This window comes from Hetaerina americana, unplaced genomic scaffold (assembly GCF_022747635.1).
Source record: "Hetaerina americana unplaced genomic scaffold, ioHetAmer1.1.p SCAF_9, whole genome shotgun sequence".
NCBI lineage: Eukaryota > Metazoa > Arthropoda > Insecta > Odonata > Calopterygidae > Hetaerina > Hetaerina americana.
The window spans coordinates 33371729-33384509 of NW_027287538.1; the positions used below are offsets into that span (position 1 = coordinate 33371729).

The 12781-nt window shown below is 39.2% G+C and overlaps 1 protein-coding gene across 3 annotated transcripts in view; it reads left to right on the top strand.

Moving 5' to 3' along the window:
• Positions 1 to 12781, top strand: part of sas (stranded at second) — a 178894-nt gene that overhangs the window by 124596 nt on the left and 41517 nt on the right. The gene's annotated exons all lie outside the window — the stretch shown is intronic.

Here is a 12781-nt window from a genome sequence, read left to right on the forward strand (position 1 = left end):
TTCAAAAACGGAGGAGTGAAGAAATAATGACTCGCTCTCAAGTAATCTGCTAATAGTTTTAAGATGTAAATTAAAATTTACAATAAACCATTGCTCATTAAATTAACTATTTCAGTAGCTATTAGCACTCAGAAAAACTTAGAAGGGAACGTTTTCCTTAGATAGTTTTAAATTACAGCAAAAGGCAGGAATCGCAAGTCTTAGTAGGTTTATCGAAATATTTTATCAATTGCATGCTCAGAAAGAAAGTGGTAAAGAGAGAAAAATCCGGTGCTTGCGCGTAACTTAACGTATAAGAGGTAACGTGGAATTCACATTGGCCAGTTCTAGGGATGACCTCCACTCAATACAAAATATGCCATCTTCCGTAGTGTTATATTCAAGTACTTTCATATTTGTTAAGTATTTTTCAATGTTGTTATTTATCACTGTGTAATTGACAACACATACATTGTTATAATAGGCATTCGAACATGCTGCTAACTCGAGGATTAGCGGCGTGATAATACGCTCAAACAGTAGAAGCGCTTGAATGGAATAGTTTTTTGATATTCTGCAGGCCTTTGAGCACTCGCACTCATCTGGGGAGTCACGAGTGTCATTTTATAGCATTTCACCAATCCCAATACCAAAACAACATTTATTTGAAGCACCTCTCATGAGCCGCGAGCGGTTCGATTTACGGTAACAACTCTTAGCCCTCATTAGTAGCACATACACCTGAAATCGATTCAGACCCTATGAATGTGAAACTAAACTGTGAAAGTGAATGGAACTGTGATTGCGAAACGGAAATATATTTTTCGATTACTTGTAGCTGGTGATTTTTTTAATTAGAAAATGTCCTACAAGGAACAGATTCGTAGATAAAATGCAAAGAGATTTGATGCGGAAAAGTTACGAGGGTGTGAATAGACCTTAGCATTAGATAGGAAAGAATGCAGTCAAACTCCCGATTATAGTTATACTTCACAAACTAAAGGACTAAGCAGACCTTTTCGAAAATGATAAGGACATTAAACGAGCCTTTAAACTTGGATTTAAGGTAGAGAATAGCTGTTTGGTATGACGCGTATTTCCAACGGTAAAGAGACGTGTGCATTGAGGAAAACCGAGAAAAGGAAGATCGAAGGCTTTTGCATGTGGATTCGTAGGCGAACGTTGAAGATTAGTCGGTAAGTTTTGGAAAAGGTCAAAGAAAAGAAAACTTTTCAGGGGACAATAAAGAAGAGAAAAGTAAACTGGAGAGGCTGTGTTAAGAGGAGACGGTTTGTTACAAAACGTAATTGAGGGGGTGATTGAATATGAGATGAAAATGCTGGGAAGAAGATTCAACATGCTGGATGACTCAAGGAGAGGAGTGTAATTTTATGGCATGAAAAGAATGGCAAAGGAAAAGCGACAGTGGTAAATAAATTGCTTAATGGTTGCCGCACCTGCTTTAGAATCAGAAGGCCTATGATGACGAAGGACCAAATCGAAGAATGAATACTGTATAATCTAGACTGATATCGATATCATTACCCGGGTGTATTTATACCCCACTGTTTGTCCAGCATCGCACTCTAATTAAAATACGAGAGACATATTTTGGGCGGAACTTCCGTGTCATGCCTTGAAGAGAAAGAAAATAATCCATCGATCCATCCGCAATCCGCTTTATCCCGTTTAATTACAAAAATAAAGCCACGTGTCTGAATAGCCGCAGCGAGCGACGGCATCGCTGCTATAATGAGAACTGGTCATTATGGAGCTCCTTTTTGATACTGGTGTCCTTTACTTAAGGGCTTATAACCGCTTAATCCCACGGATATTCATAATAAATTCTCATTTCTGAGTCGCCGACAGACTCACTTTGAGGTGCAAGGGTCAACAGATATTATGGTGAGAATTTATCTAGATTTTGGGTTCTGATTTATAATCTACCTCTGGAATACAATCTAATGCGCATCCCTATATTTTATGAATTGGTACGATTAAAATTCCTCAGAGGCATTGAAGAAAGGTTTTTCAACATCCACCCTTGCATTATTTTCAAAACATTAAGCAGACAGACAAATAAAAACACTGTTATTCTACGAATTAATATGTATTTTCCACACCCAGGACTATTTTTTCACAACTCTGTGGTACCAAGTGACGCCACGCAGGGGTTGAACGATGATCGTGTCAGTGGAAAATGTGTATTAATTCGTGCAATTGCCGCGTTTTCATTTGTCTCTAATATAGAAATTTTCAACACATGGAAAAAGACATCTTAGAGCTAAAACAGTTACTAAATGTATTTCAATAATCACAGACTCCGTATCTAGCTTCATTTTTTGAAACTGCTCCACATGTATTGATAGAATTGAGCTCTTACGGCTAGTAGTACAAACTGTTTACGGCTATTTGAGTTTTTCATTTATTTAATGCTCCACATATGAGAATGGTATGAAGAGTTACACCCAGGAATTGTATTTCCTCATCCACGGCATAGGTGTCCGCATTTTTTCCATTATTTTTCACAGGTGATAAAAGAAGATGTCGAAGCCTAGTTCTTGGAAATGGAAATGTATTGGTGGAACTTTCTATCATTCCTCTGTAATTTACAGTAGTTTGAACTCAGCATAGTTCGGAACGAAATTGCCTGAAATAAAAACAGTGGTTATCTAAATTAGCATTCAACTCTGAAACAACTTATTGTTACCCTTCATGTTCAATCCCTCTTGATCTTCCTGTCGTACTTTTTGCTACGAGCTTTGCATTTCCAGACCAAAGTGGCACTAAATTCGAATTCCTTAGAGGCATCTTCCCTTCACCAAAATGTATCAACGATTTTCATGGAAATAATGGTCGTGTTGTCCCTTGACTTATTTTTTACCCCTTAAAATAGTATAGAAGAAATCGTCGCACTTACTTTCAAACCGGTCTTCTCAAGAGTTCGAGGGGTAAGTTTAGCTTCCGGATCCATATTGGTGGTGGGAGCCAAGTATTCTGCGAACGGAGAAGAACATATAAAAAAATTTAAAAGTGCTAGCATAGAATTTTAATTCTTACAGCGAGACTATGTAATAGCAATGATATGCTTGAATGTCAGTTTTGCATAAGAGCTAAAGAGATAACAATAACGGACGCGATAAAGGACGTATTGCTATGAATGCCATGTCTTCTAATGAATTTAGAACTTAAAAATTCGTAATCATAGAGCCATAAAACCATTTTTTATTTTTGCAACCGGATGTTGCCACTATATTTCTATTATAGTCTTCAATGCATCCTCGCATTGAAATTCAAAGAAACGGCATGGAACCATGGAAAATTCAGATGCCCCCAGTGAATTGAAATTCCGGCAGATCTAGCTACGCCAGGACAAAAGGGAGACTGAAATACTCAGCCATAATTGGGAGGGGAGGCAAAATGAACACGAGAACTCTTTCGTAAAATGAAAGAGGTCGCCAAGCGGTTTTAATTTCACACGAGTGAAGGCGTTCATCTATTCGTCCTACGGTTCAGTTCTACGGGAAGACGGTCAGCAGGTGCTTCATCCGAGGCACCATTTGTCACTGGCAATGTCGCTCAAGCAGCTGCTGAACTCACTTCTGCGGCTACAGTTATGCGGAACAAACCCAAATTCTCTAAGGAAATGGCTCTCATCATGAGCTCATGGAGGCATAGGGATCAAATTTTTTCCCTCAATGATTCGATCATTATGGGCATCAGAGCGTTGCGAAGCGAGAAAATCGAGTCGATGGACATAGGGTCAGGAACCAGTTGAGCTATATCCAAAGTCACTGGAGCGACAGAAATCAAATACGTTCTTTAGGCATCAAAGGTTCAACAACCATCAGTCAAAACTAATTCAAAAGTAGTCTAAATAGGGGGTAGCTAAGTAGTTTAGCTACCTACCAGAGAGCTTGCTTTGAAATTCGAATGCCACTTCTGACAGGTTAAATGTAAGCTGCGCAATTTTTCTTATATCAAGTTTTTCCATTATCAACCGAGCTTTTAAATTCATTTATAGAGGGAGTGTAAAGGTAATCAAAGGAAGGACTGCATTTAATTGGAATGAAAATGGGGGGGAGATTAATTAAATCTTAGTTATTAAGGATTAGCAATCATTGATGAGCGCATTAGAAAATCAGTGGTACCGGAAGCAAACAATTTAAGATAAAACTAAGGCAGCGAAGTTCTCAAAAACTAGAAATAGTGGGGTGACGTAAAAGTAGTTAAACGTAAAATTAGGACGGTATTATTATGCATAGAATGCTTTAAAGCAGGTAGTACAATAATTACATGGAAAATATCCAAGAAGATTATAGGCACAGTACCATTTCTCAGAATATATTATGAGAGGAATGCATGAGTCAAAGAATCATTTACGTGGAAGAGGGCGTTGTTAACAGGGATCTTAAATAAATAAAAGGACGAAGAAGATTTTTACGAAAAACATAGTGTTTTATGGTTTCAAAACTCTATAGTTAAGGAAAAAAGAGTAAATGTAAATTTGGAAGCTTTCGATAATTTGGGGTGAGGAACAGAATAGATAAAATAAAATGGACCTAAAGGAAAACGGACAAAGAAGTGTATGACATATCATGAAGAAAGACATGATAGGAAAGAAGGAAGGTTGTTTAGAGAAATTCAAGAAATGAATGTAGGATATCAGGGGCGTTATACGGTGAGAAGGTGATCAGAGTGGAGGATGATGGGTAAGCGACGTATGTGAATCAAAAGGCCAGGCATATTGGCAACCTCTACCATATGCGGATCGGCATTAAAGAAAGTTCATGCGTCAAACGAAGAGAGGGTCGAAATAATCGAAAGAAAAAGTAAAAGAGAGGTACACTATTCTGTTTTTGGTTAGGCCACACAGGGGGAATGCGTCGAACATTTGGGACCCTGCGTATAATTTAATTTCGGAACCAAAAGATTAAGAAAAAATTTACTAGTTCCTTAAGCGACCATTGTAAACGCACTGATATCGTGGTATTATCAATGGCTATCCGAAGCTGTCAGCCACTAGAATACCGAAGGTTGAATGTGCGTCTTGAATTACTAGATAAATGCAAATCATCATAGTTTAATGCAGAATCGAGGGAACGATTTTAGCGTTGCGTTGGTAGTCGAGACCATATCATGAGTGAAGAGAAATCGACTATCGAACAGTGTGATGTGAAACATTCTTAGTTTACCGAACTTTTCGCAACTACATTAATATGAAACATCATGTGCGAAAACCAAAACACCTATCAAACCATCTCACGTTGGTTCCAAAATTTTCTCAATTCCTGAAGAGAGGTTTAACTTTGGCAACGATCTCATAAGTCGACAAGCGTGGGAAAGATAGATAGTGTCAAAGAAATTATATTTTTATTCCGCGGTCAATTTTCGTCATTCGCGATATATTTTCAACGACAAAAATCCCAGCTCCAACTTCTGATCTAGGTTAAATGTATATGGAGAAAACTAAGAGTTATCATGATGCCTTTGTCAATATGTTGATTAAAAAATGCCTAGCCTCAAGGATCATGTCCCTTTCGGCAAAAAATATACACCTTAGGTAGGTGTCCCAATACTGCCTAATGAATTCGGATATTCTTAAAGGTGACGCTCTACCGTTGGATTAAGGTGGAGTTGTTCTATTAACTAAGGGTGGATTCTTACCATAAGTAACCAACTTGCTAATTTGAAAATGTTCTGATTGAAATTTAATGGCAAAAATTATCTTAACAAAAGTTCACAGTTAATTATTTCAGTCTAAAAACTGACAGCTAATGTAAAAAAATGGTTTTTGAGTTCCTTCGTAAATACATACTTCTTCCTCACACCATTTCTCGCAGTACTTTAGGTCAACTGCCAAATTTATTCGTGTCATAAGAGCCAATGAATGACCGAATCCACAAAAAAGCGAATGCATTTTTTACTGAATTTATATCTTTGAAAACTTTCGCGTAGGAGATGACAAGTTAAAGCAGGGGGGCTTAATCAACTCACACAGTCATCAATCAGTTACCATAGCGAGAACTTCTGGAGAAGAACTGAGTTAGCAAAAGAAATGTTTAAAAGTTGGGAGATTGGTGTCAGAGACTGTACGTTTTAAAGACGTAAAGAAAAAATATTATAATATGTGTGAATCCAGGCATTATCCTAGAACTTGTGAAGAAGAAAATACTCTAAACAGGAGGAGTCTGGGAATTGAGTTTGAATTAGGAGAGAAAAAATAGATTTGAAAAAGCGGGGAAACAAAGGAGGAATGTTTGGATAGGGTGAGGAAAGAGAGGAACCAGACGAAAGATATTCTAAGACGACAAAAACCATGATTGAGGAGATATTGAGAGAGAGCGGAGTGTTGAGGTATATGATCGAAGGTTGAGTGTCACGCAAGCAGGGAAAGGAGTGAGGGAGAAGAGCCATTTGAGAATCCAAGGCGGTGGAGGAGTAGGAAGTCAAGACGAGGGAATCACAAAAAAGGTAATATTGTACGGAAGAGCTCGCCAATAAGTAGTCTGAAGTATCCGAAGATTTTGAAGGCCGTCCAAAACCAAACTCAAACATGTGTTCAACCTATTATGATGAAAAAAGTCCTTCGCAGTTCTCAGTCACAGAAGATAGAATGCCCTTTCGGGACGACCAAAAGCCAAAACGATCGAATCCCATAATGATGGAAGTTGAGAGATTAAGGGAATATATTTACATTGCCCCACCCAAGAATCGAGAAATTCCAAAGAAACTGCGGGAGATTCCGCAACAGTAACTTTTAACGGAGTCATCCGCTAATGTGCATTTCAATGCAACAATTTCAGAGGGTAAAAATCATTCGCCTTAACTGGGATTCGCCCAGCGAATGATTTTTTCATTCTGAAATTGTTGCATTGAAGAATCGAGAAATAAAACGTTGGTATTTTTTATCCAACTGGCTAATGTAATGTATCAATATTTATGCGAAACAAATTAACGCAATCCAAAACCTGAAGAAAGTAAACCTCAACCGTCAAAAATTGTTGCAATTAAAATAAAGTCAACAGAGAAGCGCTCGGAAGTGAGTTATACGTACTTAACCCCACGGAAGCTTTAAAAAGTTAAAAATTTTCCTTCACGCACGATCTAACCGAACGTAAATCCATCCCCAATAACCGTCTTTTGTATGTTAAATGCTTCGTTTACAGTTGAATTTGGTGAGGATAGGGAAGTGCGCACCGAAATAATTGGATCCAGTACGTATAAGTAGTATCGCTTCCACAAGTCTGTGAGTCCTCACGGACGTGACGAGAATTACGGAAAAAGGAGATAACGTTCGTTACAAGTATTTTGGCATTCAGCTGCTGCCCGGCAGTCCGAGCTGTTGAAATAACTCAAATCTATCGCATACCAATCCCCCCTTCCTTCTAAAATGGAATTCGTTGATCGGAAGTTTGTTGCGTTCCCGTGGTTTTCACCCAAGGAAATCTCTACATTTGTCTCCAAAATGTACATGTATGTACACCCCTCGTTTTCTTTTTGAAACCTTCAATTCTTCAATCTTTGACATCTTCAATCTCACATTTTCAACCTGTGCTGCATTTCCAATTCATCCTTATTGCCATTGCTGACTTCGGGGACTCGCCTAAAAAACCTACAAGTAATAATGACTAGAATTTGCAAATTTAAATAAAGATATTCTAAATTAGCGATCGCCAATCGTGCGAGCCTCACGGGATGGACAACAATTTAAATGACATTTAAATATATTTTTTTGGAAAATGTAGAGACATTGATGGTCGTACAACAATCATTTTATTCATGTGAAATAGTAATTACATTTGTTACATAATAACAAAAGTATCAAAGGTGAATCATTTACGAGAAAATAATTTGCATCGTATTTTTTCCTGCTTGTACATATGTAAATTTTTTAGGGGACCACCGGCTGACGACCACTCCTCGAAACTATCCTCAATTAAAAAAATCAGCACACGCAAAGTTTATTTTAGTATTAGATGACTCTGCATTATTACACTAAAATATTAGTTTGTACATTTTAATTTAGCTGTAAGAAGTGTGCCCAAGGGGCCTGTTGAACATTGGAATGCAATCTGATGATATTATGTTTTTTTTTGCGAAGTGGTTCCAGAACACTTCTTCTCTCGCTAGTCCTTCGCTGGACTTGTAAATTGGCGGTTTGCACTGTATATTTAATCCCTGAGAAATGTACACGTCAACGAAATTATAATCGTTCTAATTCTTCCACGAAAGAAGTGGACGCAAGAGAGGGAGAAAAATTTAGAAACGCTGCTCTCTTTTCCACGAAGGCTGCACATGATAAAACATTGGCCCTTCAGGCTCTAAACAATGCCCGAGCTTATATATCCTGTTTAGACGCTCTTCCCCACCACCTTATACAGCCCTCTCCCTCCACCCAACTGCTGGTATAAGGTTCCCTCCTGCACGCGTACGCCTTGCTCAAAACGTTCCTCGGTTTTTTTTATTTTGTTCGGTTTGACGGCCTCGCATGGAATTCGCGATCGGAATGTGGAAGGCCCGGGGGCGCAGAAGAAAGAGAGAGAGGAGGAGGAAGAGAAGGAGTGAGATCAGTAGTGGGTGGGGCCGAGGGTAGGAGGGTGAGAAGGGTGGGAGGAAGTCGAGGGGGTAAGGTGGAGGGGAAGCAAAGTGAGGAGATACGATTTGATGCGTTTTGTACGTACGTAGCAGGAGGACGAGAGGGGAAGGAAGAGAGTTCCTATGCGGGAGAAGGGGCTCTTCGGAGAGGGAAGGGCGCGCCTTCCCCTCCAAAAACAAAGAAAACCACTCACAAATGGCGCCAACTGCGTGACGACGTATCCTTTGGCCGCCGTATTCACCGTCCAACAAAACTTGGACGAAAAATATCGAGCGTAAATTGCCCGTTTACGATTTTTTATTGCCGTTTTTCGCGGCGAAAAGAACAGCATTTTTTTTATGTTCCTCTGTATTTCGAAAACTTTTCGGATTCCCGGCGACTTAACGTCGACGCACTTAAACCCTATGAACCGACGCGGGCGGAGCAATGCATATTTCGTCATGGGCGTCTTGCATCGCTTCGTCGCGGAGCTTAGTACCTCTTGCCGAGTCCATCCTTGTCCAGAAGACTATTTTACCCCTCATTCCACCCCCCAAACGCCGGAGATGGCACTTAGGGGTAGTCACCGATGGTGTGGCATTCATCATCGAGTAATGCGGCAATATTTAGATATTTTCACTATCCGTTAATTAGAATGTAAGAGATAAACGATGAAGCATCATTTTACCAAAAATCCGTTTCATCGCTTCTTTTACATTTTACCGCTTTCTATGTCCACCCATGAGATGCATCATTCAATGTAATGGAGGTTTCGTGTCGACTTCATTCACCGTAAACGACCCCATTCTCGAGTGCGATCACCTCCGCTATTACGCGATAATTGGGCTAAAGAGCGTGGCGTAGCAAGTATATTTTTAATGAGAGAGTGGGGATGAAATTGTATCATAAACACCGCTCACCTACTCATAAATTCAATTCGCATTAATAGAAATTTCGCAATAGTAGATATGATTCAGGCTATTCCACTCAACCCGATATCTGAATCGCCTTCCTGAAGTGCAGGAAGTTTCCGCCCATCCATTGAATATTTTTTGTGGGAAATATTATCGGTTTGGTTACTTAATCTGTCTACGTATTACCTACTTGAACTATCGAGCAAAATAATCGAAACAGTAGAATATGGCTAAGCGAAAAGTAGCCACATTCGAACCAATAAGTTGGAGCCAATTGAGAGTACAGTTAGTCAAAGAAATTTTTGCATTAAAACTAATAAATATGACTACAATGGGAACTTGGGTGTCAGGACCATTGCAAGATCAATTTGGCCGCGAACATTACAGAATCATTATCAGAGTTCGTTTGCATAAGTTTTTTCAATGAAAATCAATGCAAATTTTGAGGGCTTGAGGGGAGCCATTCTCATTTTTTCAAAACTTTTTAATCAGTTAAGTTTTTTTATTATCTTTCCTAAACTTGAATCCAGAAAAAAGAAAGAACTCTTTTCCGAAAGTGCATATACCTTGCTTTGAGACATTACTATTAAGGAATTCAAACGAAAATCTGAGGGTTAGCTCCTGAAGAAGGGAACGATTGCCTCGTTACTATCTTGCCTGTCGATTAAAATCTTTCTAAGTCGACCATAAACCTACAGCCCTAACAATTGCAGTTGCATAAATGTTCTCCTGTTGTGTTTCTATAATATAAGCTAACAAAGTCGTCTGTTCATCACTCGTAGGGATCATTCGCAACCATGCATGATGAATGGAAAACCCCATCCCCTTTTCAGATCAGAGGAATAATATCGAACATCAACTAAGGTTAGGCGAAAGCAGTAATATCCCGACTGGAAATTAAAACATGAATGGACCCACGGATGTTAAAACTTGGACCTGAACCCTACCATTTAACATAGACTATTATTATAGAAATAACCGGAATAATAAAACTCCCATCTCTTCTCCTCCTTCCCAGAGGCGAGCAAAACATATAAGACCTGCCCCTCCGTGCACCATACCCCTCCCCAACACTCCTGCCCCACATCAACGCCCAGCCCTTGTTCCTCCCCCTTCCCTCCCAACCCACAACTCTTGACGATATATGTAATGTGTCTTGTCTTGCATCACTAGTCGTCATGATTCCCCAGTGCAATGAAACTCGTCTTCAATTAATATATTCCGCGAAACGCAAAGACTTTGCAAGTTAATTTCCTTCATTAGAATAATAAATATTAACACGCCACTTGCGTCAATTCTACTCCCTTAAAAGAATTCCATTCACAAAACTTTCCGAAAGTAGGTCGAAGTTTGGTAGAGGTTAACAAGTATTGTAATAATTGACAACTAAAAAGAGGGTTAGAAAAAATGCAAAATTAAAAAATGGAAATCCGAATATGCAAAATATTATACTTGTATAGCCCATGGAATGTGGAAAGCGCGCTATAATAATCATATTAATTACTGTCTTCTCGTATCTTAAAATACTTGCAAGAATTATATGAGTATACATTCAAAAGATAGGGAACATTAAAAAAAAAACCCGCTGAGAAATCTTCAAATAAAAAAAACACTGGCAGCTTACAACGCACAAGCAGGTACTATTGAAATGAACAGAGAAACTAGAGAACGGGGAAGTGAAGATCGTGAAAGTCATCATGTCACATTCCTCACCGAGACAATGCCGCTCCCCGGCATTTGATAGTTCAAGAAACGATTGTTAATTCATTAGTAAGAACACAAAAAAGTCAATCCATCATTTAAATTTAGAATGACGGTTATCCGTCTTCACTCCTCAGCCACTGCAGAAAAATCAGTTCGAATGAAGGGAGTGTTAGTTTCATAAAGAGTCGTTCTTATCGACGGCCTCGTGAGTGTTTGAATGACCAATCTCGACTTCGTAATCGAATGAAAGAATGGTCATGTGACGGCTCTATTGTGTTTATTGAATGGTCAATGGACTTGCTCGTGATCCAGTCTCTTCATGGATCAGTGACTCTTGAACGACCTCCAAGAAAAGACGGGACTTTCACGGGGCCTATCTACGTAAGCCTATCGTCGGCGACATCTTTTCTCAAGCGTATTATAATGCAAATCTCTTGGGAGTATTTCTCGGTGTTTTCCCGCCAACTCAGGAGTTTTCCGAGATATTTTCGCTGTGATGAATCCTGATTTTCTTTTATAAAAGGGACATTTTTTTCGATACATGTCACTCCTCACTTTAACATGGCTAGTGCAAGGCTTCCGAAACGTCGTTTAGAGAATGAAGACGACGCATTGGAAAATCCCGTAACACCACGAATTTTCTTATTTCACTGCAATGTAAAAGTTGTTTATTTACTCTTAATAAAACAATTTCAGGGTGTAAAAATCATTCGCCGTGGCTGGGATGCGAACCCAGATCCCTCAATGTCCGGTCGAGTGCTTTAGCCAGTTAAGTTATCGAAATCGTCCTCTCAAAATTTCAGTTTAAGAGGACGCCTAGATAGCTTAACTGACTAAAGCACTCGATCGGACATTGAGGTATCTGGGTTCGAATTCCAGCCACGGCAAACGATTTTTACACTCTGAAATTGTTGTATTGAAATGCACATTAGCGGATGACTCTGTTAAAAGTTACTGTTGCGGCATCTACCGCAGTGTCTTTGGAGTTTATTTATTCTTTCAAGAAACTGCATTGTTTTCTCAAGTATTTACAAATACTTTGAATGAGAACAACTTTCGGTAATTTATTTGTTTCTTAGGCTAACTGGCTACAGACAACAGCATCCAACATAGGCAGACATAAAAGACTGCTTGTCATTGAATAGTGACAATGTCGAAGTTATGGCGTCACATACTCGAGAAATACCAATGAATGTGTGTATAAAAATACGAATTTGACGTCAAAACTTTAATATTATCGAGTTTCAACAATTTCGAGTCCCTGAATAACCCGCCTCACATTCCAAACCAGCGGAAGAATTTAATCGTCGCGGAAGAATTTAATATGCGGAAGCCGTTTCTAGAATTCCAAATTGGCCATGATTTCGTGTGAAACCACGGCAGAAATTACGCCCCTGCCGAAAGGAAGTCCGAATATTAATTTTTATCTCCGAACCACAAACGTAGGGCACGAATAGAAAAATGTTTTCGCGACGCTTCCGACAGCTTCATCCGGGAGAGCTCAAGCTTCTTTCGCCTTGCGTGTGCATCACCTTGATTACTTTGACATTTCCTGAACGACCACTTCGATGAGGTCCGGGAGAAAGCGATGCAAGTGTTTTATTTT